We start from the raw sequence: 6,000 nt of genomic DNA, 5'->3' as shown, positions 1-6,000 counted from the left end.
CCCCTATAGGCACTGAGAGGGCCTATAGGGGACTAGCTTTGAGATCTTGAGCGGAAGATCACAGTATAACGGAAAGACTCTGAACTTCCCATTTCCCTCAAAGCTATTTCTTGCGTGGAGATTCTTTTTCCAGGGACCCAGAAGGTTCTGACTTGGAAATGTCTCCTCTGTCTGCCTAAAAGTCTAACAGTTCCCGCTTAGGTTTGTCGTGCTCTATATCCACATCTTACTACGTGAAGCTGAAGGACACAGCAGGGCTGCTAACGTCACGCCTGGAAATTCCCTCAGTCCAATCGGCCGAGTCTGTGCGGTACAGCTTCTATGTCCACATTAACACCGAGGACAGCTGACGCGCCCACTGTCTCACATGACATGGGTCTCCGTGACTGCAGCCTCCTCGCCTGTGTGTGCTGCCTGAGCTCAAAGCCAATGCCACACGTTTAGGGTTTTGCTAGAGCGGCAGCCCAGCTCCAAGTTCTGCTTTAGTTATCTATGGCCACCCAAGAAACTATCCGAAACTTAGTGGCTTAAAGTGACACCTGATTGTCTCTCATGGTTCTGTGGAGGGACCGGATTCAGTGTGTAGTTCCTGGGCTGGCTGTCTCATGCGCTCACCGTTGGACAGCATCCCAAGAGAGGCTCAGACCTGTCTCTTCCACGTGGCCTCTCCAGCTGTCTCTCCAGCAGGGGAGCTACACATGGCTCGGAAATCTCAAATGCACCAAAGTGGAAACTTCAAAGCCTCCTTAATGCTTAGGCCTAGAAGTGACCCATGTGCCCTCCACCACATTTATGGGGACAAGTTAGTCATAGGGGAGGCCACATTCACTGCTGCAGGCACCTGTATAAAATTCCTAGAGACCCAGCCCATTGCTGGCCGTTTCTGAAGTCCAGCTACCACATGGATGTTACCATTTGTTTCTAAGTTGTTGTTTTTTTTTTGTGTGTTTTTTTTTTTTTTAATTTAAGAATGTGTTTGTGACATTCATTCATGTGGTTCCACATAGTTGGGAGTTCAAGGTCTTTTTATGGCCATGCCGTATTTCATTGCACGAATATGTCACAATTTACTGTTGAGTTCATTTGGGTTGATTCTAGTTTTTGTATATTATGAGTAATGCTGTCCTGAGTTTTCTGCCTGTCCTTTTAGTGCATTTTTAAAATTTTTTTTTTTAATTCTAATTTTTTCTTTCAGCACACTTGTTAACACACTTTCTGTGTCCATAACTAAGCATGGAATGGCAGGGTCTAGGATATACTTATGTTCGACCTTAGTAGATAATGCCAAGCATTTTCCAAAACTACCTGCCTGCTTCAAATCTGGCTCCCTACAATTCAACCTGCACATAGCAGCCGGTTTGTATTTTTAACTAAGCTTAGTTATGTCTCTACTCTGCTTAAAAACCCTCAAATGAATCATCAACATTTAGAATAAAGCCCACACTTCTTACCCTTTCTTATAAAGCCCTCCAGGCTTCCTTCTTCTGACCTCTGCAAGACAACTTCATACAACTTCCCCTCCCCCTGAGTTAGGGGGTTCAGCTACACTGATTTTCTTTCAATTTCATAAAAATGCCAAGGTCACACCCACCTAAGTTCTTCTCTTTAATTGTTCTCTAACTCTGGAATGCTACTTTCCTTGACTTCTTATAAAGGGCTTTTGTTCAATTCGTGCAAGAATTATTTACTGAACAGACACTACCTTAGGTTATCAGGATACACCAGTGAACAAAAGATACAAAAATTGCTGTCTTCTCAGAGCTTACATTCTAGCAGAATAGACAAAATGAGTAACACAGGTAAATTACGTAATTCCTTAGGAGATGAAACATCCTATAGAAAAGTAATCAAGGAGATTTTGTGTCAAGGGACAAAACTCAGAGCAAGAATAGAAATACAGAGTGAAGGGGATATTATAGTTTTAAATACCAACTTCATGTTAGGCCTCTTTAAGAAAGTAACATGTGAGCAGAGTTCTGACGGAGGAGCCAGATTTCAGATATTTGGGGGGAAAACATCCTAGCAGAGGGCAGAGACTGTGTGCAACAGCCTTAAGGTAGAAGCCTGTGTGTTCGGTGAAGACCAAGAAGTCCAGCGTTGATAAAGCCAACTGTGGCAGTTCGAGGGAGAGATCGTGCGGCTTATGCTACGGCCGTAACAACGGGCTGGTATGAAGCATCCTTGACGGTTGAATGTAGAGCCCAGATGTATGTGGGAGACAGTAGAACCAGAGGTTTTGGGATGAGCAACTGGAAAGACGCAGATGTCATCCACTGGCATGGAAAAGGCTGTAGGTAGGTCTAGGGAAGATAAAGAGATTAACTTGGTATATCTGCAATGAAAATTTGACAGACATTTTGATAGAAATTTTGATAGAAATCAAACCAGAGATAGGCAATGGGATATATAAGCCTAGTATTCCAGGGGTCGGGGGAATGTGAGATATAAATTTGGGAGTCTATTGCCCTATCAGTGTTATTTATTTATTTATTTATTTATTTATAGGATTTTCTTTATTTGAGAGAGAGAGGGGGAGAGCATGAGCAAGGGCAGGGGCAGAGGGAGGAGCAGACTCCCTGTTGAGTGTGGAGCCTGCTGGAGAGGAGGCTCAATTCCATGACCCTGGGATTCATGACCTGAGCCAAAGGCAGATGCTTAACTGACTGAGCCCCCCCAGGAGCTCCTACCAGTGTTATTGAAAGGCAGGAGACGGGATGAAGTCCTTCCGGGAATGAGTATGAGATGAGCAGCAAGGAAAACCAAGGATGTGAGCTTGTACAGCAGCTCTGATATTCACTAGATTTCTGTGTTACTTACCCTCTCTGTGCTTTAGTTTAATCTGTATAATGAGGCTAACCAGGGTGTGCTAGAGAGTAAACGAGTCAATAATACAGAATATATAAATATGTGGGACATGACTAGCAGTATAGGCACTCTATAAATATTACTTATTATCTGGTAAAACATAAATCCACTCATAGCAGGGATCTTTCTTTGTATTTTGTTTATTGCTATGTTCTTTAGGACATAGGACTTAGCACTTAGGACTTCGTGCTTATAATAGGATTTAGCACTTGGGATAGTTTATAATCTAGAGTTGGCACTTAAGATACTTGGTAAATGAATTTTTGGACCTGATTATAATGATGAAATCCAGATAACTGGTGATATTAGGTAATGAGGGAAGATAATTTCTTAGAGGTATTATTATGATTTTTAAAGTACAATTGTTTCTACATGAGCATTTGTTTCTATCTGAGTTAGAGGTGAGGGAAAGATGGTGAACAGTCACAGTTCTGAAATGGAAAAGCAGAGGCTCACCAAGGAAACAAGTCAGTTTGGAAGAGGGTCTGGGACCACAGAGTATTGGCTTAGGATTCTTTTTTTTTTTTTAAATATTTTATTTATTTATTTGACAGAGGGAGATCACAAGTAGGCAGAGAGGCAGGCAGAGAGAGAGAGGAGGAAGCAGGCTCCCTGCTGAGCAGAGAGCCCGATGTGGGACTCGATCCCAGGACCCTGAGATCATGACCTGAGCCGAAGGCAGCGGCTTAACCCACTGAGCCACCCAGGCGCCCTTGGCTTAGGATTCTTATCTAATTCTCATTTGGAATCTCAATTTAAAGAAAGTCTCGCCTTCTCTACTCACTGGTAGGATACCTATTTAATAAGCAGGTAGACATAGTATTGTCCTTCTTGTTGCCACATGCGTAACACCAACTTCTCTCAAGTTTGCATGCTTATAGTTTTGTTTTACTTGTATGAGAAAGCCTCCAGCTGGAATTTATGGTATTCCCTATAATAAAATTATACTCATGGGCTTTTTTTTTTTTAAATCCCAGAATGCTTACAGTGACTCTTGGAAATGAACTGATTTTAATAATGCTTGAAATCTGCAGGTTTGTACAACTGGAGGACAGAGTCTATGGTGCTGGCCAATCTACCAAGGAGTCATGGTCTTGGTTTCCGTAACTGGAAGGTCAAGTTCAAGACTTTTATAAAATAGTACACATGAAATTGTTGGCATTTGAGTCGGAATCAAGATGGAATGTGACTATGGAATGTGACAAAAGGCTGGTTACCAGAGAGATGGGGGGTGAGGGTCTGGGGGAAGGAATGAAGGAGGAGGACGAGGTGATGTAAGCAAGTCACGAACCACTACATTCTACACCTGAAACTAATATTACACGGTATGTTAATTAACTGGAATTTAAATAAAAACTTAAATACCAAAACTAAATGAGTTCAGCAAGGTTGCAACATACAAGGTCAGTATGCTAAAATAAATCGTATGTTTATATATTAGCCATGAACAACTGGAAACTGCTTTGTTTCTAAAAAATAAACTGCTGAAAAAAAGATGGCACGTGGAGCCAATCTGTTTCAACAGAAGATCGCAGCTATTATATCGTTTCTCTCACTTTTGCATCTGTGTTAGCAAACATCTGTTTTTGGCAAGCTTATTTGATATCAGGTAGTCAATTATGCTATACCACATTGGCATCTAAATTTTAATCTCCTTTAAAGAGCAAAAGACGGAAGAGCCAATGGACTTGAACTACACCTGGCATCATTTGAAAAAACCTGTACCTCTAATCACCATTGGTGAGCAAACTCAGCAGCTGGCATTAAAGCAGCTAATGAACTGCAGAAACGCATCTGGCAGTTCCCTTTGGTGTACTGCTGTTCAGAGAGAAGATCTCAATGTTTACCAAACCAAGTCCTGTTTATGCATGAATACTCTGAGTTCTGCTGTGGGAGTGCCATCTCTGAGTGTCCTGAGGGGTAGGAAAAACACAACATAAAGAAACAAGAGCCCTGGGTTATAGACTTGGATGTGCCCCTAAGATTTTGATCAAGTTACTTTCTTTCGAGGACTTTTATTCCCTAATCAATCAAATAAGCCATGGAACTGCTCATCTATAAAGAGTTCTAGATCTTTATGTCCAGCTGATTACACATCTACACTTTCATGTCCAAATCTCAAAATATAGCAAGTTCTACATCATTCTCATTACATATCTTCCTCTTACTTTATTGTAGTTATACCTGAGCCCTCAATGGTGTGAGCTAGCAATCTAGAATTGTACTTAATTGTGTCATCTCTCCAGTCCTACCCTCTAGGCTGTGATCACCACTGTCTGAATTTTACCTCAGAAATTTGTCTCCATTCTGTTATCCTCTGCTATGGTCTCAGTGTTTGCATCAGCTCCAAAATTTATACCTAGAAATCTAGTACCCAACATGATGGTATTAGGAAGTGGGCATGTAGGTGGGTCTTAGGCCAAGAGGGTGGAGCCCTCATGAATGGGATTAGTGCCCTTATAAAAGAGACCTCACAGAGACAGCTTGCTTCTTCCAAGTGAGGTTAGAGCTAGAAGTACCATCTGTAAACCAGAAAGTGGACCCTCACCAGATATCAAATCTGCAAGTGCCTTCATCTGGGACTTCACAGCCTCCAAAATGGGAAGCAATAAATGTTTGCAGTTTTAAGCCAACCAGTCTCTGGAATTCTGTTATAAGAACCCACACTGACTAAGACACATTCCATTTGCACTAGTACTATATTAGTCAAAGGCAATAAATAAATAAATATTTATTTTCTATCCCGCACTTGTACTCGTGGCGGGCTTTGATAACACATCAACTCTTCTCTCCTGCTTAATCTCTGCAGCCTGAGAATTCTATTGAATATGGTCAGGTAGCCAATACCATGTTTCTTAAACATGCTTATTCTCAAATTTGGGGGCAGTATAAAACCTTTATCTGACAAATAGCTAGAGTTATATACATGTAAAAAAATTAACTACTAAGAATAAGACAATCCAATAAAATGGGTCAAAGTTTTGAAAAGACCCTCAACTCTATGGTCAACTAATGTCTGACAAAGCAGGAAGACCATCCAATGGAAAAAAGACAGTCTCTTCAATAAATGATGCTGGGAAAATGGGACGGCCACATGCAGAAGAATGAGACTGGACCATATCTTACACCACATAT

At 41.4% G+C, this 6,000-nt stretch overlaps 1 protein-coding gene across 1 annotated transcript in view; it reads right to left on the bottom strand.

The window, feature by feature from the left end:
• Window positions 1-1,246: 1,246 nt before the first annotated feature.
• The window catches only part of LOC101680314, a 493,234-nt gene continuing 488,480 nt past the window's right edge, over window positions 1,247-6,000 (bottom strand). Inside the window, exon 3 of the transcript XR_001181505.2 lies at window positions 1,247-2,300. The gene's annotated coding sequence lies outside the window, so the exon portion shown is untranslated. The remainder of the gene's footprint in view (window positions 2,301-6,000) is intronic.

Source organism: Mustela putorius, unplaced genomic scaffold, assembly GCF_011764305.1.
Source record: "Mustela putorius furo isolate JIRA1106 unplaced genomic scaffold, ASM1176430v1.1 tig00000198_pilon_pilon_pilon, whole genome shotgun sequence".
NCBI lineage: Eukaryota > Metazoa > Chordata > Mammalia > Carnivora > Mustelidae > Mustela > Mustela putorius.
The sequence above is the reverse complement of the archived record's forward strand: the minus strand, read 5'-3'. Positions and strand labels throughout refer to the sequence as shown.